The sequence below is a fragment of the Sciurus vulgaris genome (assembly GCF_902686455.1).
Source record: "Sciurus vulgaris genome assembly, chromosome: 9".
Lineage (NCBI taxonomy): Eukaryota > Metazoa > Chordata > Mammalia > Rodentia > Sciuridae > Sciurus > Sciurus vulgaris.
The window spans coordinates 95,656,565-95,679,154 of NC_136469.1; positions in this window are offsets into that span (position 1 = coordinate 95,656,565).

Below are 22,590 nucleotides of genomic sequence, written 5' to 3' on the forward strand. Positions count from 1 at the left end.
ACACTATACATAATAGCTAAGATATCAAATCAGCCTAGATGTACATAAACAATGAATGGATAAAGAAAGTAAGTATGGTATATGTGCCAAATAGAATAATATTCATCCACAAAGAAGAATGATTTGCTGCAAATGAATGAAACTGGAGGACATCATATTAATGAAATCAGTCACATAGAAAGACAAGTGTGGCATGTTTTCCCTCATACATGCGAAGTGAAACAACAACAATAAAGAGATTGTTTGTAGAAGAACCATCAGGGAAGGGGAACAGACTTGAGGGAGCGGAAATAGAAGGGAGGGAAAAGGAGCATAGAAGGGAGAGCAGACAGGAAGACAGGATCGAACTACGATATGTGCATTTATGGAAATGTCACATGAAATTCATTACTTTGCACAATTATTAGGTGCTACTGATTATTACTAGAAAAAGAAAACTCAAACACATAAGTTGAAATTTGAGCATAATAAATTAAATATATAATAAGATTACCCAGGGTAATGATTCTATGAATGACAACTTCTTTTTTGGTTCTGGAAATTAAACCCAGGGATACTTAACCATTGAACCACATCCCCAGTCCTCTTAAACTTTAATTTATAGTCAGGTCCTCACTAAGTTGCTTAGGGCCTTGCTAGGTTGCCTTGGACCTCCTAAATTGCTAAGGCTATCTTTCAACTTGCAATCCTTCTGCCTCAGGCTCCCCAGTCGTGGTATTATAGGCCTACCTGGATGACAGTATTTTATTCACTATACATTTTTCTAAAAATACTTGCTCTCTTTCTCTCTTTCTCTCTCTCTCTCTCTCTCTCTCTCTCACACACACACATACATACAGTATATTATAGATTATTATATGAGCATAATATATAAGTACTATAAGATTGCTATTTTTAGTTGTAGATATTAATTTTATGGACATACTTTCTAAGAAATGACAGATACAAATGATAAACACCGTACTTTTCTATTATAAACCTTTGCTGTGTGTTCAAAGTTTATATATATCTCCATCTAACTATCCGTGTAACTTTATAATTCTTTTAACAACAGTTCATTTACACTTTAACATTCTGAGCAGGATTTATGTTGCCCTACTCTTGGTTACACACATTTAATTCAGTTTGTAAATTTTAGGATTCTTGCCAATGCTGAGAACAATTAGGTTACTTAAACTAAGTGATAATTTTCTAATTAATTCAATTAAATACTCATTTAAGTGTATTTGACTTGGGGGAGGATAATGCTAAAAATCTATAGCTGGACTTATAATCTGGCTTTGGGCCTAGAAACACTGAACTGTGATATTAAGTAGTCACATGAGTAACTAGGAATAAACATTAAGAAAAATTAAGCTATTATGTCTAAGAGCAAGAAGCTTACACATTGAGTGGAAGAGAGTTATAAATTTGCCTTTAACTCTTAGTTGTTTAAAAGTGTAATCGATCTGTAAATACTAAGAAATGAGAATCAACTTTGAAGTTTTTCCCATACAATAGAATTTGCTGTAGATCAGCTTTACTTGAAAGGAAACTAGAAAGAGTGAGAAAAATAATAAAAAAATAGAAATATAGGAATAATAGTAATAATAGTACTAATAAAACAATTCTAAAATAAAACTGTACTATAGTGTTCAAACCTCTTAGCCTGATGCATGAGAAATACTTGATAATGTGGTATTCCAGGAAGGGAGCTGCCTACTAATGACAGTGGTGTCAGGTTGGTAATAATCCATGATAGCAGGCAGAGGCAACCCTATGTCCCGGTACATGAGAAGCCACAGCATGGCATAGGAGACCGTGGGCTGGGCCTGGGCTGGGCCTGGCCTGGTGTGCGGGAGTTGCGTGCAGGCGGTGAGTTTGGGCTAAAAATTACATTTCAAATGATTTTAAAGTCTGCTGTCAGACATGTTACGCACCCGTACTATCTTTAAGATTTATGAAACCTTGGAAGTTTCCTCTTATCTATCTGTTTTCCTGGAGACTCTTTCTCCCTTTTCTCATGCTAACAACCAATTTCTTTTGCTTCCACTTTCACTATTCCTAGGACCTAGTACTAGACTCACTTCTATAGACTCACTTCTTATTTCATCAAAGTTACATCCTACACCCCTCCCCATCCTCTTTGTCCACCATTAGAAATTGTAGACCTTATTGCAAACCTATTGTTCATGCCGTAAATAACAATTGAACACATCATCTGGGTTTATTAAGACAATACTCTTAATATCTTAATAGAGACTATTTGGGTTAAGGTTGCACATTGTTTGTATTGTGTGCTGCTAATATTGATCTCCCACTTTAAGGTGAGGCATTGGAAATCTGCAGGGACACTATAAGCCTATAGTGGGGAAACTGCAATACCTAGGATCTACACTGATAGAGGGGAGGATACGTGAACAACATGAAAAAACAAGCGAAGAAAGTGTCCCAAACAAACCTAGAAGCTATATTAATAGAATCCATTGGCAGCATGGTAGAAGAAATGTCAGAAAGGGAGTTCAGCATGTACATAATTAAAATGATCTGAGAAGCAAATGATGAGATAAGAGAGCAAATGCAGTTAATGAATGATGGCACCAATAAACAGTTAAAAGAGCAAACGCAGGAAGCAAAAGATCATTTCAATAAAAAGACAAAGATTCTGAAAAAAAAATCCTTGAAATGAAGGAAACAATGAACCAAATTAAAAACTCAATAGAAAGCACAACCAACAGGCTAGATCACTTGGAAGACAGAACCTCAGACAATAAAGACAAAATACTTAATCTTGAAAACAAAGTTGACCACACAGAGAAGATGGTAAGAAATCATGAACAGAACCTCCAGGAATTATAGGATATTATGTAAAGAGCAAATTTAAAACTTATTGGGATCAAGGAAGGCACAGAGATACAAACCAAATGTATGAACAATCTATTCAATGAAATAATATCAGAAACTTTCCCAAATCTGAAAAATGAAATGGAAAATCAAGAGACTTATGGGACACCAAATCACAACAGATCCACGCAAGGCACATTATGATGATAATACCTAACATCCAAAATGAAGAGAGAATTTTAAAGGCTTTGAAAGAAAAGTATCGGATTGTATATAGGGGAAAACCAATATGAATATCAACAGATTTCCAAACCCAGACCCTAAAACCTAGAAGGGCCTGGAAAAACATATTTCAAGCTCTGAAAGAAAATGGATGCCAACCAAAAATTTTATACCCAGAAAAACTTAGCTTCAGATTTGATGACAAAATAAAATTCTCCCATGATTAACAAAAGTTAAAAGAATTTACAAATAGGAAGCCTGCACTACAGAACATTCTCAGCAAAATATTCCATGAGGAAGAAATGAAAAACAGAAATGTAAGTCAGCAAAAGGAGGAACTACTCTAAAGAAAAAGTCAATTAAAGGAGAGCCCAAGTCAAGTTAAAAAACAAATAAAAGCCAAAATGACCAGAAATGCCAGTCATATCTCAATTATAACCCTGAATGTTAATGGCCTAAACTCATCAATCAAAAGACATAGACTGGCAGATTGGATTAAAAAGAAAGACCCAACAACATGCTGTCTTCAAGAGACTCATGTCACAGAAAAGGACACCCACAAACTAAAGGTGAAAGGATGGGAATTAACAACATGCACATAGACTACAAAAAAAAAAAAAAAAAAAAAAAAAAAAAAACAAAAAAAAACAGGAATTTCCATTCTCATATCAGATAAAGCAGAATTCAATCAAATTTAGTCAAAGGGATAAAGAAGGAATTTCATACAGCTTAAGGGAAATATAAATTGGCCCCAAATGATAGTACATTAAACAAATTCTTCTCAATTCCAGGAACCAAATAGATCACAACAAAATAATACTGGGTGAATTTAATACACCTCTCTCACCATTGGATAGATCTTGCAAAAAAAATTGAACAAAGAAACCATAGAACTCAATAACACAATCAATAATTTAAACTTAACCCACATATATAGAATATTCCATCCATCACCTAGCAAATCACTTCCATCTCAGCAGCACATGGATCATTCTCTACAATAGATCATATGTTATACCACAAAGCTACTCTTAGCAAATACAAAAAAATAGAAATACTACCTTGTATTCTATCATATCATGATGGAATGAAATTAGAAATCAATGATAAAATAAAAAGCAGAAAGTACTCTAACATCTGAATACTAAATGATATACTATTAAATGATGCATGGATACCAGAAGACATCAGGGAGGAAATTAAAAAAAAAAAATTCTTAGAGGTAAACGAGTATAATTACACGACATATCAAAATCTCTGGGGGGCTATGAAATCAGTACTAAAAGAAAAATTCATTGTATGGGGCACATTCAATAAAAGAAGAAAAAATCAACAAATAAGTGACCAAACACTACAGCTCAAAGCCCTAGAAAAAGAAGAACAGAGCAACACCAAAAGTAGTAGAAGACAGGAAATAGTTAAAATCAGAGCTGAAATCAATGAAATTGAAACAAAAGAAACAATTTAAAAAATTGAAAAAAAATTGGTTATTTGAAAAAATAGACAAAATTGATAAACCATTAGCTACACTAATGAAGAGGAGTAAGAAAACTCAAATTACTAAAATTCATGATGTAAAAGGAAATATCATGACAGACACTACTGAAATACAAAACATAATTATAAGCTATTTTGAAGATCTATACTCCAACAAAATAGAAAATCTCAAAGACATTGACAGGTTTCTAGAGACATATGATCCACCCAAACTGAATCAGGAGGATATAAACAATTTAAACAGTTCAATTTCAAGCAATGAAATAGAAGATGCCATCAAAAGTCTATCAACCAAGAAAAGTTTGGGACCAAATGGATTCTCAGCTGAGTTCTATAAGACTTTCAAAGAAGAACTCATTCCAATACTCCTCAATGTATTCCATGAAATAGAAGCGGAGGTAACACTCCCAAACTCATTCTATGAAGTGAATATCATCCTGATACCAAAACCAGACAAAGACACATCAAGGAAAGGAAACTTCAGACAAATATTTCTAATGAACATAGATGCAAAAACTTTTATTAAAATTTTAGCAAATCACATACTAAAACATATTTAAAAGATAGTGCACCAGGAACAAGAGGGTTTCATCCCAAGGAGGCAAGATTGCTTCAATATCCGGAAATCAATAAATGTAATTCACCATATCAACAGACTTAAAGTTAAGAGTCATATGATTATTTCAATAGACCCAGAAAAAGCATTAGATAAAATATAGCACCACTTCATGTTCAAAACACCAGAAAAAAAATAGGGATAGTAGGAACATATCTCAAAATTATAAAGGCTATCTACACTAAGCCCATGGCGACATCATTCTACATGGAGAAAAACTGAAAGCATTCCTTCTACAAATTGGAACAAGGCAGGAATGCCCTCTTTTACCACTTCTATTAAATATTGTCCTTGAAACTCTAGCCAGAGCAATTAGACAGACGAAAGAAATTAAAGGGATACAAACAGGAAAAGAAGAACTCAAATTATCACAATTTGCTAATGACATGATTCTATATTTATAGGAGCCAAAAATTTCCCCCAGAAAACTTGTACAACTCATAAATGAATTCAGCAAAGTAGCAGGATATAAAATCAACACTCAAATCTAATGTATTTGTATTCATAAGCGATGAATCCTCTGAAAGAAAAAGTAGGAAAACTACCCCTTTCACAATAACCTCAAAAAAAAAAATAAAATAAAATACTTAGGAATCAATCTAACAAAAGAGGTGAAACACCTCTGTAATGAAAACCACAGAACAGTAAAGAAAGAAATTGAAGAAAACCTTAGAAGATGGAAAGATCTCCCATGTTCTTGAATAGGCAGAATTAATATTGTCAAAATGGCCATACTACCAAAATGCTATACAAATTCAATGCAATTCCAATTAAAATCGCAATAACATACCTCATAGAAATAGAGAAAGCAATCATAAAATGCATTTGGAAGAATAAGAGACCCAGAATAGCCAAAGCAATCCTTAGTAGGAAGAGCAAAGGAGGCAGTATCACAAAACCAGACTTTAAACTATATTACAGAGCAATAGTAACAAAAACAGCATGGCATTGGCACCAAAATAGACAGGTAGACCAATGGTACAGAATAGAGGACACAGAGACAAACTCACATATAAATATAGTTATCTCACACTAGACAAAGTTACCAAAAACATACACTGGAGAAAAGATAGCCTCTTCAGCAAGTGGTGCTGAGAAAACTGGAAATCCATATGCACCAAAATGGAATTAAACCTCTCTCTCTCACCCTGCACAAAACCCAGTTCAAAATGGATCAAGGACCTAAGAATTAGACCAGAGACCCTGCACCTAATAGAAGAAAAAGTAGGTCAAATTCATCATGTCAACTTAGGACCAGACTTCCTTAACAAGACTCTCAAAGAAAAGAAATAAAAGCAGGAATCAATAAATGTGATAGATTCAAACTAAAAAGCTTTTTCTCAGCAAAGGAAATAATCAACAATGTGAAAAGAGAGCCTACAGAGTTGGAGAAAATCGTTGACACATACACTTCAGCTAGAGCATTAATTTCCAGAATTCATTAAGAACTCAAACTACACCAAGAATACAAATAACCAATCAATAAATGGGCTAAGGAAATTAACAGACACTTCACAGAAAAAGCTCTACAAGTAATCAACAGATATATATATAAAATGTTCAACCTTTCTAGTAATAAGAGAGATGAAAATCAAAACTATGCTAAGATTTCATCTCACCCAAATTAGAATGACTACTATCAAGAATACAAGCAACAATGTGTGTTGGAGAGGATGTGGGGAAAAAGTACACTCATACATTGCTGGTGGTGTTGCAAATTAGTGCAGCCACTCTGGAAAGCAATATGGAGATTCCTTAGAAAACATGGAATGGAACCACCATTTGATTCAGCTATCCTACTGCTTGGCCTATACCCACAGGACTTAAAATAAGCATACTACAGTGACGCAGTCACATCAATGTTTATAGCAGCTCAATCACAATAGCTAGATTATGGAACCAACCTAGATGCCCTTCAATAGATAAATGGATAAAGAAACTATGGTATATACATACACAATGGAATATTATTCATTCATAAAGAAGAAATTATGGTATTTGCAGGAAGTGGATGGAGTTCAGAATATCATGCTAAGTGAAATAAGCCAATCCCAAAAAACCAAAGGCTGAATGATTTCTCTGATAAGTGGATGATCATACATAATGAGGGGGGAAGAGGAAAGAATGGAGAAAGGATGGATCGTATAGAGGAGAATGAGGGGTTTGGCGGAAGGAAAGATAATAGAATGAGACAAATATCATCACCCTATATGTATGTATGATTACACAAAGGATGTGACTCTACTTCATGTACAACCAGAGAAATAAATGTTGTACCCCATTTGTATAGAATAAATCAAAATTAAATCAACAAAATGTAATTTTCCATTTTTTTCTATTTATTTTGTTCCTGTACATTCATATTCATTTGTCTTAATAAGCAGCAGTTTTAAAAAGCACAAACTAGAAAGAAGCACAAACTAGAAAGCATAATGTGTAAAAAAAACTCAGCGGAACTGATTAAATATCTTACTTGAATGTATAGAAATATGGAAAGATTATAAAGTTTTCCCCATGACAATTGCTATAAAAATTTAAACAATTATATATTATGTTTTATGAAAGTTATACATTCCAGTTTAACCCTCACAGCATTAATTAATGACAATAACAATGGTGAAAGAAAGATGCTATTTGCTGAGAGCAAATAGAACAAAAAAAGAAAAAAGAAAAAAGCATGTTTATCTTTTATTTACTGACCAGGTTTTAAATGGATACTGGTTAGCAAAAATTAATCGTACTTTTTAATTCAACTTTAGGATAAAAAAAATTAAGAGCATTTTCCAAAAGACAATTTTTATAAGACAAGTATATTCTTATCCATAGATAAGGGTAATTAATATTGCTTTTGTTATATGCATAAATAAGGGAAATCATGATTTGACCAAGATCACAAATGTATTACCATACTTTATGTTTGTGATGTGAAATGTTTATCACACTTAAAATGTTGCAGGAAATATTAATGTTAATTCATAAGAAGAATGATCTTTACATCGAATCTTCTATGGTGGAAAGAGAATAAGCATTGACCTCTCTGAATTGTGCTACAAACGTATGAATAATAGTGAACAGCCAGAAATTGAACTTATGCAGTAGAGATGCCTAGTCACTGCTAAAGTGATATATGAAACTATTAATGGACCTCAGCAAGACTATCTCTTTCTCCTCGTGCCAATAACCCAAAAGATGAAATGTAACTCACTGTGAAGGACAAAAATAAATGTGTCAGACATGATATGTTAGTCCTGAAAATGAGAGAAAGTGCACTTTTTTTGAATAGCATATTAATAAAAATGATTAATTTCTTTCTTCCCTTCCCTACCATATCTAGAACAGTAATTTCAATGCATACAAATTCAAAGGTTTTGGGTAGTGTCAGTCATTTTTCTTCTCATAATGAATTCATTGTAGCTGAGTCATTCAGTTTTGGAGACACTAATGTTTCACTAAATTGTATTTTGTTTATAAATGAACTACATGCAACAAAATGACAAAAGAACTAAAACTTATTTTGTAACCTTGGATAAAGCATTCTTTCTTCTATAAAATACATATGGTTTTCAGTTTCCAAATTTAAAGGAAATATGTGAAAATGTACTGAATTAATCAGATTCATAGGTAGTGTTCTATAAAAATACATGTCACATATAAATAACAGTAGAATAATGGATTATTGTATGCTAATGCTAATTAATCATAATCAATTCTAGAGCATTTTCCCCCTTAACAACAACAACAAAATCACTTTGAAAACAGAGTGAAAAGGCTTTCTAAGAAGAACTATGTCTTGAAATTTGTCTTCCTCCTTGACATTAAACACACTAAACAAATAGGAAGTTTCTTCTGAATGACAATTTGGGCTCACAGACTAGTGAAATCTTGAGTTCTAGGAAAGGAAGTCTGGTATTGAAAATTTCCCCCACATTGTTGGGCAGGTGCCTCCAGAAAAAACTACATTTCTCTATCAGATTGAAATTTTAACAGTGTTTCACAATAAAACTAGCAGTGTGACTGACTAATCCCCCAAAATAAGTTGAAGAGGTGAACCAAATCTCTCTAATTCTCAGAAAATACTTGGAAAATGGAGAGAAGGATGGATTTTTTTTTTTAATGTACATCAATGTATCATGTACATGTGTACATTTTTTCTGTTGGTTCATGTAGGGCAGGCTTGGATTTCTATCAATGCAAGATTATACAACTTATTCTCAATTTTAAAGTTTACAGGTAGTCAAAGAACTACAGTTGTAAAAAACAGCTAAAATAGGAGATAGCCACACTTGCCTATATAAAAATTAATGACAAATAAGTAGCAACATAAGGAATATTTGTAAGGTACACAATAAGCAAAGTGTATATATTGATAAGAAAAACATGATTAAAAATATTAATTACTTGATATGAATAGAACATTTGCAAAAAAAAATTAAAGTGGTTGAACTTACTTTCAGGTGAAAGTAAAGGTAATAATGAGTTGATATTTTATATGGATCAGACTATTAATATTAGAAAAAGAGGTATTGCTGCTGCTTTTGAAGATTATTGAAAAATGACATCCTCAATTTTTTATAAAAATTTAAATTGGTTTTAAAACAAGCAAAAAATAACAAGCAGCAGCAAAAATTAATGTGTATATTATTATAAATTTCTCTTTCAATTTGTAGTCCTATGGTGTGTTACATACTCCATAGAGATAAAATGCAATTATATAATGATACATTCATCAAAAGTTTTTTCCAAATATTGTTTTTAGTGAACCAAAAAGTATAAATAACCCAAATGACTATCATTTGAAGCATATAAAAAAAATGTGATATACATTCACTATGAAGTATTACATAGCCATTAAAAATAATTGCACATTTGTCAGTTGACCTGGAAAAAATTTCCAGAGTATTGTTTACTGAAGCAACAAAAAACTAATCCCACTTTTAAGGCACAATATAACAAAAGTCCCTAAGTATTGCTCTCTATGATTAAAATAGTTAACATAAACTTGTAGAGGTTTCATATTAGATTGTTAATATGAGTTATCTGGTTGAGTACTAAGTGAATAAGTGGGGAAGAGTTACTGAGGTTAAGAGTAAAAAAGAAAAAGTGCATACAAAAAACTTGGCTTGTTTGGTATTTGAAAATTTGCATTATGTATATGTGTGTGTATCTATCTATATATCCATTTATCTATCTATATATCTATAGATATACCTATCTATAGATAGATGGATCCTAGTAGTAATTTACATAACACCTGATTCTGAGATAATTCATTTGAAAATACTTTCTGATACTTGCCTGAATATACATGCTTTTGGGCTTTTCTAATTCCAAGTACAACTTGAAGAATAAGCCAATAAGTTAGTTTTGATTACTTGGGGGAGAGGGAAGCAAGAGTAGAAAGTGAAACCTCAACTTGACTAATTCAGTGTAACTAAGCAATAGTGAAATACATTTCCCTGGTATTTACAGACATAGCCACATTTTCTTGAAGAATTCTTGAGCATTATTTACGAAAGCCATAGGCTAATTACAGTTCTGTAGACTACTGAGGGCCAAGCTCTTTTGGGAACAGGATTCTGACCTTGAGGCACAACAGAAATGAAAGAAAAAAAAAAAAAAAAAAAACAAGAGTCATCAAAAGAAAGAAAAGAAAGGAGAGGAATTTTTCTTTGGTCACTTCTGAAGTCTTCATTTTTTTTTTTTTTTTTTTTTTTGCTTATGTATTTCAATAAACTTTGCCTTTGAAATACTTCATTCTTCTTTTCTTTGTGCCCAAATATTGTTTGTTTTAAGTTTTGCCTGATAATAGTTGTGTATATATATATGAAGCACAATGTGATGTTTAGATATATGAATACCTTATGGAATAATTTAATCCAGCTATCCATCACATCACCTCTTTATTAGTTTTTTTTCTTATTTTGAGAAGATACATAATCTAGTCTTTAAGTAATTTTGAATATATCATAGATTATTATAAACTACAGTCATCATGCTATGCACTAGATCACTAAAATGTATTCTTTCTAATACTCTGTACCCTTTGACTAATATCTCTTTCCCCACACACCACAGCCTCTGTGAAATGAATTTTTAAAGGGCTGAACTGCTGCCAGAAAATTGAGCCCAATGAAAGCCCAGTCTCAACTGCAGTAACTCAAGCTACAGTATATTGATTGATTTGAATTACAATAAAAATGACTTAGAAAAAACTCTAAGTGTATCTACTATGTAATCTACCTATGTATCTACTATGTAATATATGTTATATATATGACCTCTAAAAGATGAACAGATGACTTTACTTCAGAGAAAAATCTTGAAAATTACATGTGTACATACATATGTGTATGTATAGAGAGAAGAATGTGAAGAAGGAGGAGAGAGGAGAAGGAGGAAGGAGAGTTTTAGAAGGGAACATTAAATGAAACAAATTGTCTTCCTGTGGTATCTAATCTCATAGTTCTGGGAAAAGAGAGAAACCCTGTTTGTTTGTTTGTGAGTTTTGTTTTGTTTTGTCTCTGTAGAGAATATGCTCACTTGACCTCAGTTTAACCAAAGTCTGAATTATGATTTTTTTAGTCAAAAAAAAAGGAACATGTCATAAGATCAGATAAAGGAACTAACAAACTCTTCACTCTAAGAAGTTTTAAAAAATGCAGCTAAACAAGACATATATAATATTTTGATCTGAAAAGCTTTCAGTAATATACATGAATAAGTCTGATGTGGCTCATGGATGCATCTCTAGTTGGGAAAGTAGAGAAGGAAGTCAAGCACATTGGTGGAGTCTTCACAGGGGAAGCAAAGATGTAAATGCCCCCTTAGTATCAATTTACATAAGACATAGAAAAGAAAGACATACACTAGTAATAATAGCTAAAATATATTTAGTTTTATGTAGAGGTCATCAATCTGACAAACTTACATTGTCATTTCATCTTTAATAAACTTATAAAGTAAGTATTACAATAAAACTTATTTTATAGAAAAATTAAGGTACAGTTAAGTGGCTTAACCAAGTTTATATATCTGACAATTGGTGAAGCTGGAATTCGAACCTGAGTAAACTGACTGGGAAAATCTGTGCTCTCCATCACATTGCAAATTCCATCTTCTTTGATGACATGAAATTGGATGGAAAGATTCATTCTATTCAAAGAGGAGAATACGATACTAGATAAGGAAAGGGGAAGACCGTGATCTGGAGGTTAATGAAAAGAGAAACAGTTATAAGGAAAGATCAGATCATCCTGTCCCTTCATCAGATTCTAAAAATATATAAAGGAAGTCCAACAACATGGGATGTGGTAGACGGAACTAAAAGCATGTAGCTCTTTGCATGTATCTCATGCACACTCCAAGCCTTCTGAGCACTCCCTCACAGAACCAACCAGCCTGAGGGGCTGAATGCTGTATCATAATAGTGAAGGGAGTTGGGTGGATAAATAAGGTAAGACAGGACTTCTGGTTTGCTGAATTACTGTGTGAACTAGGAATAAGATTCAGAGATCTCTGAAGCATTGGTTACAGAATGACAAAAGCTGTCAATCACAATGTCCAATTAATATAGTTCTTGTGGGAAATTCAAAACAAAATTCTCAAGTCTAAGGATTCTCATTGGGGAAGTTAATACAGCACTCCAATATCTGAGGAAAGATGAGATAACTCAGAGTCCAATAAGAAGATCAGATCAACCATTTTCTAACCAAAGATCAGAACAGGTTAGAAGATACTGCAGGGATTTATGGTCTTTGTCTCCCTCCACTGTCTGATGTCATATAGACCTGACCTCTCCATTAAAAATAAATTCTATTTTGAGTAAGAAAAGGACTAAGTTCAAGTGACAAAGATTTTACACACCAAAAGAGGTATTCATCCAAAAGACATGATTTACACTGGGAGGCAGTAAGATCCTAAAAATTAACAAGCTTGCAGAACTCTGTTACTGTGATCCCTTCTTAATAGCTAGGACTTGGCTTATGAGAAGAACAGTATATTTACAGGAATACAGAAGAAACCTTTTCTTTTTTTTTTTATTTCTTACACCTCAGTGTTGTGTAGATAACAGTTGTAGTTACACTAAATATACCCAGAGAAGCCTAAGTTTTAAAAAAAAACATTTAGGTAAATAAATTACTTTAGACAGGAATGCTTAGCACATTAAAATTATTTTTTTTCCTGAGTGCCCCCAAAATTGATATTAACTGCAATATAACTATCAGACTTCAAATTTTGAAATTTTAAATGATTAATTTAGAGGAAATTAATGAAACTCATTGTTTATCTTCACACTAGAATTATCAGCATCATGAGAAATAATGATGACTTGACACCATCAGACATAGTTCACCTGACACCATCAGACATAGTCTGAAAGGTGCTCTTCCTACTCTATGCCTGATTAGAAGTAACACAGGACTTCCGGGACTTTACATCTAAATGTTGATTCATTTCAGGAGATGGCAAATAGAAAAGCATCATCAAATAAAACTTAACATCCTGGTAAACTTGGGTCTGTTGTGTGTATCTCTGCCTAGATCATGCATCAATAAAGAGGAAGAACACTGTTCTGTAAGTATAGGCACAGAGCAGGCTTCATATAACAGTAGTGCTTAAATGAGATAAGGCGTTCTGCCCCATGAGGTTGCTCCATTTTATAGAGAGGCATTCAGCAGTGAAGGAACTTTTGGACTCATTATGGTTTTATTCCAGGAGAAGACTATGGGATCTCTCAATTTTACCTATTTAAAGAACAAATGTTAATTCAGCACATCAGGTATTTTGCATATTTCCACATGTTCCCTGAAAAGCACCAGTGGTAATTTGGGAGTATATGAGGTCCATTCCGATCATGGAAGTAAAGTTGAACTATGTCCACAAAAAAGAGTGAACACCTAGTCATTCAGTGAAATTTTTCCCTCTTTAAGTACAATGGTTTTAGTTTTCCCTTCCTTAATACTATGAAAACATTTATTTTTTTTATCCAAGATGTAGACAAAAAGAAATTGCCTACATTGCAATAATGATTAGAAATGAGGATTGTGAATTCTACTCAGATAGTGGGAAAGATACTGTATTGGTTTTTCTAATTAACACAAACAAAATTAAAAATTATCTCAAATTTATTACATTTTATTATCAACAACCTATGCTCCCTGAAACTTACCTTGCAGAACAAAATTGATATCTGTAATTAATCAGAGGCTTTGAAATCAGACATACTTAGAAACAAATATCTTCACTTATTAATTATTGGTTATGTTTAATGCAGGTGTCATTCCAACCATCTACAAATTTGGAACAATAATGCACTTTTTGCATTGTTTTGTGAAATATAGGGCCCATTGTATAGAAAGCATTCAATAGTTGAGAACATTATTGATAAAATTAATATATATTATCTATGTGATTAAATACATTTTTCTTTGTATAATTGAAGTGTTTCCTCCTATGACTTTAGAGAAAGGATGAGTTCAAAATCTCTTATTGTCTTAGATTTAGAGAGTAATACATTTTGAGATTAACCTACATCTGAATACTTCCAATGTATCTGAAAACAATATGAAAGATTTTCATTTCATCCTATGATTTACTCCTTGATAATGACACACTACTCTCTCATATACTCACCTAACTAGGGGAAAACAATGAACTTGTTTTCACATTATGAAAGATAATTTCAGAATGTTTTATTTATTGGTACATTCACATATTCATTCAGTCAATAAAATTTTATTAACTAATCTATGCCAAGAGCACTGTTGCATTCCAAGATTAAAGAAAGATAGAATGAACCCCTCTTCAATGTAGTTCAAATTTTAGAGACAAAAATATATTAAAACTAATTAAATAATCATCATAATAAATATTATAACATGCTGTGGAAATATTAGCAAGTGATTTAGAATCCATGTATCCCATGCAGAAAAAAAAAAAAAAAAAGATGTTTAAGGTGTAACTTGAAATGTAAATAGAAGTTGAAGACATAAATGGAGAATGGGAACGAAAAACATGCAGGGGAAAAGGGATCTACAAGCACGAATATTCTCTGGTATTCCAGAGATCCAGAAGGATCCTAACATTGCCACAAGAGAAGTAAAGACATAGTGGAGTTGCTAAAGATGAAGCTGAAGAAGTAGGCTTCTTCTACATTTTTAATTTAACAAGAATTTGAATTTATAAAGACAATATGAATATTCTTAAGAGTTATAACATGAAAATAGTTGAACTCTAAAACCTCGCTCTATGTAGAACAAAAATGTAAGTGAATCATGGAGAGTTATGAAAATACATTGCCCTTAACCAGGTGACACATAATCCTGCATTGAACCAGAGGCTATGACAGTAAAGAGGAGCAAGTGTTCAGGACATAGGTAAAGGTGGTATTTATGGGGGCTGTTGTATATGTCATTTGAAGGGAGCTTCTCAATTTTGAAATAAATGACAAATGAAAATTAATTAAGAATTCCACATATTATAATAACAAAAAATAGCACCTATAAAACAAACTAGAGGGCTTTAGCCTCTATTATTACAGAATTTATCAACTTATGCAACACCAAACAGTTGATACAAAGTAAGACAGAGATAGGGCTCAATTCCCAGAAAAAGAACTTTAAAGTAACTAAGCCAAAAAGAAAGAAACCCTATTTCCGATTGAACATTCTACCAAAGAACTGAACCAACGAGAAAACAGACTTATTCCTTATTACAGAAAGAGGTACATGTCCCAACTACAATAATTCAGGAGTGGAAAAAAACTTATTAGGATGATTTTTTATACCAACTTGAATGTGCTAACTCTTTTCATTTGAATAAGCAATCAAGGATAAGACATACATGATGTCAAGTTGTGGTTCAACTGTAGACAATGACATCACCAACTACACAGCCCCACTGAGATATTAAAAGTAACGGTAATGGTAATAATGCCTCCACAGTAAGAACATATATCTTTGAACAAAAAGAAGTGAGTTAAGGGAATGGTAGTCTAAACAACTATATACATATTTATTTCTGCACCAAAATAGCAGAATGCTTTAGTGTTGGTCTGCTGTTGTGTATGAATCAGTCCTTGTGGGGTAGTTGAAATTATTGTAATAAAACTGATTTCCCTCTTCCAGCTTTCCTTTTCTCTATAAATCCTCTTAAAAACTAAAGCAACATACCAAAAGCAATTTTCCTTTAATCTTGTATTACCCTTTAGCCATCACTCCATTCCATACCAAACTATAACATTGGACTTTGGGAAGATATTTCCAACATTTTTGTTTAGTTCTTTCACAATTTTCTCCTTTGATTCGACATTTTATTCACATTTCTTCTTAAAATTGAGTTTGCATTACTGTGCTGTGGTCAGTAATGACATTGTTTTACCAAAGCCCAATGGGAAATTTTTGGCCTTCACTAACTTGCCCTGCAAACAGTATTCTTTTAGGTCAAGTGAGTTTAATACGGAACTTGCTTGAAACCTTTCTTCAGTCCACCTCTGGCATATTACTTTCGGTTTGGTTTTCTTTGTCTCATGGTTTTCCTCGTGAATTCCTTAGTTATCTTTTGGACTTGTGAATATTGTAATGCTATACACATTTGTCATGAAATTTACATATTTTTCTCTGATTGAATAGAATATGGAAAGCTGAATTCATGAGTGAGTGAGCAAAAATAACTTCGTGGTAAAATAGAATAACCCAGAATATACTTAGTTTTTTCTCATAAGACATCTCATGTAATTGCCAAAATAAACCTTTAAGGCAAGTGTGTAGTACTATAACTTAGTATTTGTTTTGGATATACCCAAATACCTGAATTATGCCTTAGACCTGTTATTGACATTGTTACACTCTCTTATAAAATACATCCTCAAAGAACAAAGCAGATATCATGCAAGATAATATTTTATAAATAGATGAATTCATACTATGGTTAAGTTTAGTTGGGGTTTATGCCAAAACCCTGTTGGACTTTGTGGGAACTCTCTCATAGCTGATATACCAATGGAAGCAAAAGAAATTATATGGCAGCATCATTCCCACTTTACCCACATGTAAAAATGAAAAGAACAAAATGAAAGAGTCAGCACTCACCTTCCCTCAGAGAGAAGGATGTGGGGAAAACATGTCATCCATGTGCTTAGTGATTCTATTCACATATATCTAGGCTCCAGTTATTGCCTTAGAAACTGATCAAGACTTCTTTTGTTTTTCCTCAGGGAAGAAGAGGCCTTGTTCTTGTTCTTATGATAATAATTGTCTATTTTACATAGGAAGTAAAATGACTTACTACACAAACTTAGCAATTCAGTAACTGTACCTAAGCTCAGTTGATTCCAGATCCTAGCTCTCTAAATCTTTTAAAAAGACAATGGCATGTAATATAAATATTGAAAAATCTGAAAGTAGAGAGTATTTACCATTGAAACATTAAGAAACAGCAGACAAGAATATCTAAAATATAATTCTTAGAAGTGGTAAAGAAGGAACAAACTTGGTAGTCTGAGATAGGGGAAGATACACTAGAGTAAGTATTGCTCAGGAGAAACAGATTATTAGGAAGAAATTCCAAACATGTCAAATAACAAGAAATCAAGAAAAATAAGATTTTTACGATGTTTTGTGGTTAGAGTATGTTGATTTTGCTTTGTGTGCTTGACTTTTGTAAACATAATATGAAATATATAAATATGAAATATATGTTTAGGTACACAAAATATTGGTTATATAAAACCACAAATTTTAAGTTACTATCCCAATATTCTACAAAATCCAAATTAACAGTATTGTTTGGTCTAGAACAATGCCAATATCTGATATGATACTAGACTCACCAGAATTGCACTAGTATTCTTGTTGGCATTTTAATATATTTTATAGAAAAAAATAAGACTATATTAAGATGCAAAACTTAAATACCAACTATTCTTGTACTTCATTTCACAAAGACCTACTTTATTGTTTACTTCTCTTTGAAATCCCAAAGTAGAACTATTGGTTTGTGTGCTGCATTGTAATCTTAACTATGACAGCATAGCATTATCACCTCCCTCACTGATTCTTTTTTATTTGTTCTGTCTAAAATTATCACCCTATTATTCTAGAACTTTACTTAACCTTTTAATACACTTTCTTGTTTTTATATTCTTCAGAGTGCAGGCATTTCCCCAATATATTCATTTCTCAAAATCTGTTCTCTTTATTGAGAAAAGGAACTAAATAGAAACAATAGGAATAATAAAAATAATAGAACCAAATACAGGAAATCTATTTACTGCTTCATATAAGAAAAAAATGTCCCAAAACTGGGTGTTAAAAATTTAGCGATTATCAGTTATGGTGGGAATTATTAGAATTTCCTATTGTTGCTCTGACAAATAATACAGACTTAAGTGGCTTAAAACATCAAAGTAATTCCTTACGGAAGTCCATAATGAGACTTTGGGGCCCAAATCAAAGTGTCATCTCAGTTGGTTCTTACTAAAGACTTCAGGAGAACGTTCTTCCCCTGATATTTTCATTCCTTAGAGACTGTTGATCTAAGGACTATTCTTTGGTTTATGAACACGTACCCCCATTCTCTACAGTTCTCACTTTGACCACCTCTCCCTGACTTCCCTCTAATAAGGACATTTGTGATCTCACTGTGCCTATCCTGATCCCTGTATTTTAAGAACCTTAAAATCTACAAAGTCCCTTGAATCATATGAAAACAAACAGGGATTAGGACTTGGGCATCTTTGAGGAGCAGTTGTTTAGCCCATCTGAGATGATAAGGAAATTTCTTTTAAGTATAAGAATTTATATAAAGATTCCAAAGGAAATCTCAATCATAAAAACATTTACAAGGAAAAGAAGAAAGAAAGAAAGAAAGAAAGAAAGAAAGAAAGAAAGAAAGAAAGAAAGAAAGAAGGAAGGAAGGAAGGAAGGAAGGAAGGAAGGAAGGAAGGAAGGAAGGAAGGAAGGAAGGAAGGAAGGAAGGAAGGAAGGAGAGAGAAAGAAGAAAAGAAAAGAAAAAGACAGACATACTGGAAATAGCAGAAGAGGGGACTAGTAAACAAAAACACATGAATATAAAATGTCTATGCTAAAAAAACCCAGAAAATTTCAAATGGATTGAAAATAAATTCAAATAGGGCTTATATCTCTCTGATTAAAGATTGGAATAGGTGAAAAACAATGGACTCAATGAGGAAGAAATAACCAAATGGGATATTTTAAGAGAGAATACCCAAGGACTTAAAAACAAATCTATAGATTTAGAGATCTCCAAGGAATGTAAATAGAAATAAAAATACTTCCAGATGTATGTATCTGGTACATACATCACCTTGAAAGTGGCAGAATTTCTCAGAAATAATGATAGATAGGAATGAAATAATGTCCTTAAAGTACTTAAAGATAAACCTAGAAGCCTATACTCATTGGATAAATCCTTCAAATGTTGAAGAAATAAAGAAATTTTCATCAAAATTCAACATTTAAATAAATTTAAAAATGCATACACCTACACAGTTGTTCAATGCAAAATATCTATATTAAGCAAGGTTCATTTCTTGTCAAAAAAATATCTTGCAAGAAACATTTCAAAGATGGTGATTATGTTAGATTTCGGTTAATGTAACACATAGTTACTTGAGATAATCAACTTACAAAAGCAAAGGCTTGGTTTGATTCACAGTTTTGGAAGTTTCATTTCATAACTGGTTGCCCCTGCTGTTTTGGGGCCTGAAGTGGCACATATTGGTAGGAGTATGTGGCAGAGCATAATTGCTCATCTCATGCCCACTGAGTAAAAGAAAATGAAGAAGAAAGGTCCAGGGTCCCACAATACCCTTTATGGACACACCTCCAATTGACCTGAAGATCTCTCACTAGATCTGCCCTCTTAAAAGTTCCACCACCTCCCTGTAAGCCTGGAGATGTCTGAATACATTGATCTTTGGGGACATGCAAGATCTAAACTATTGCAGCAATTGCAGTAAGACAAAAACTGGAAGGAAACAAAAAAAATATCTTCACAGGAGGGAGTAGTTAATTCCTAAGCAAGTATGGTGAGAAATGAGACCAGACTGTCGAATACATCGTAAAGTACTCATGTTTTATGTTATGCTGCAGTATGCCTTGTCATGGCACATCATGATGTGATATGCTGTGACATGATGCTAAGGATGTGAATGTGCGTTAAAGAGGAGATGCTACTCAAATTAGCAGCCTTATCAAACTTTTTGGCTGAGAGATGACTTAGGTACAAAATGGCACAGAAACTGGAAAAGTTAAGAGTGGCTTCAAGGACACAAAAAATGCTCATATCAACACTTATGAAAATTACTACAACAGTATGCCAAAGTAGTGATTGGAAAATTAAAAGGAGTACATAGAATTAGGGGATCCAAGAGAATTCAAAAGTAGAATACTAAAATCAGGCAGGAGTTAACAATACTTGGTTCTCTGGGCTGCTCAAATTTTATTTATTATAGTATGAACAAGTAGGAGAATTATTTGGAGAGAGATCTTATTTCCCCTTTCTTCTTTTGCTATCACATGTCAGAAATGTTTCATACTTACACGGTACATTCTCTTTTCACTACATAAAAATCAAAATAATTGCTATGAAAATAGGGGCAATAAAAATAACAATAGCTAATAATAATAATAACTATTTTTGGAGTGCATTGTGTGTAATATGCTCTACATTGGACTTTGTGTTTTCCATTATTTCATCCACAAAAGAACCTCTTGATCGAGAAGCTTATATCTATTTTACAAAAGCCAAAATCAAAACTTTGAGATGTTAAATTCTATCCAGACTGTCTCAAACTATAAAATGGTAAGGGAAGAATACAAACAAAACATCCTCCAAAACTCCTTCTTTTAAATAACTAGTATAACAATTGTGTTTCTGGAAAAACAAATGAGATTTTCCTATCTTGCTGCTTCTGACCTCTCAGCCACATCTGCTGCTTTTATAGTTAGAGTAACACTCTTTGTCACCTATGCCAAGTCTCCTGATTCTCTGTAGAATTGATTCTTGAATACCACATTCTGAGTTCAACTCCCTATTCCTTCTATTCAATGGACCTGAAATATCATAGTTATTGACCTTGAGACAGTATTTGAATTACCCTGTGCCTCATCACTTCATCTTAATAACTATGTTTATTTAATTAAACAGATACAAAGCATTTGGCACAAGATCTGGTAAACGCTCAAACAGCTTTTGTTTTCTTTAACCTTATTTTGATCTTCATGTACCTTTTAAATTAATTGCTCAATAATAAATGTATCTTCCATTGTACATCATTAATACAGCAGTGTGGAGAGCTCAGTTTTCTCGTATTATTATCAATGGAAGTTATTTGGCAAGTCTGAGTGATTAGTAAAATGATGACTGTGTATTGGATATGAATCATTAGCTTAAAAGTAAAAGTAATATTTTATAAACCAGAAAAATAAGTGAATATTTCCAGGAAGCTAAATTGAAATGTTTATGATACTGACATACACCATCTGATATGGATAATGAACCTTCTGAGTGCTTTATATATAAACTAATTTTAACCTTCACATAAAGTCTTTGATGTCTACACTAATTATTGTACTCTTTCTTATTGGTAAAGAAGCCAGAGTACACAGATGTTAAGTTACCCAATCAAGAGCATCTACTTAATAAATAGTCAAGCTGGGATTCCAGTCTCAGGCCTCTGGATTTGCTGCTGTACTCTTTCTCCACACTAATGCTAACTACTTTTTATAACAACGTGCCTGAAATCCTAACTGTAAAATACTAAAAATAAAACTTTGAAATTCTATACAGTCAGAGCATTATGAGCATCAACTACTGTTGTGATTTTTAAACCAAGATAGTACTAATTTAGCCATATCTTTAATGGGGAGAGCAAAGGCTAGAATCCTGCCCACTATCTTACATGATGTTAGCCATTTTCCTAAGATAAGAAAAATGTGTTGGAAATAATGAGAACCAAATGCACAATATTCAAGATTAAATGGTTTTTAAAATCTTTAGATAGAAATTGAGTCTTTTGATGAGATGGTATAGTTTTCTATTTTTTTTTTTTTTTTTTTTTTTTTTTCTGAATCTCCAGTTTCATATCTCCTTCACTCAGTGAACTCGCTATTATTTCTCTCACTTCCTGGGAAATGCATCACAAAAAAGAGCATTCCTAGAAATTTCTTATCTAAAACCTATTTCAATAAATACAAAGAAAGATAAAATGTCTAAAAATGGGTGATCCGAAGGACATATATTCAACAATAAAAGAAATTTTAAATATTTGAGTAAGAAAACAAGGTTACACATAGATAATTTAAAATTATTATGGGTCACTCCAAATTACTGTGTCTGCACTCATATCTTATCTTTAACTCCAAAATCCTAACTCCTGAAAGATTAAGAGTTGAAATCTGGTAGCATTT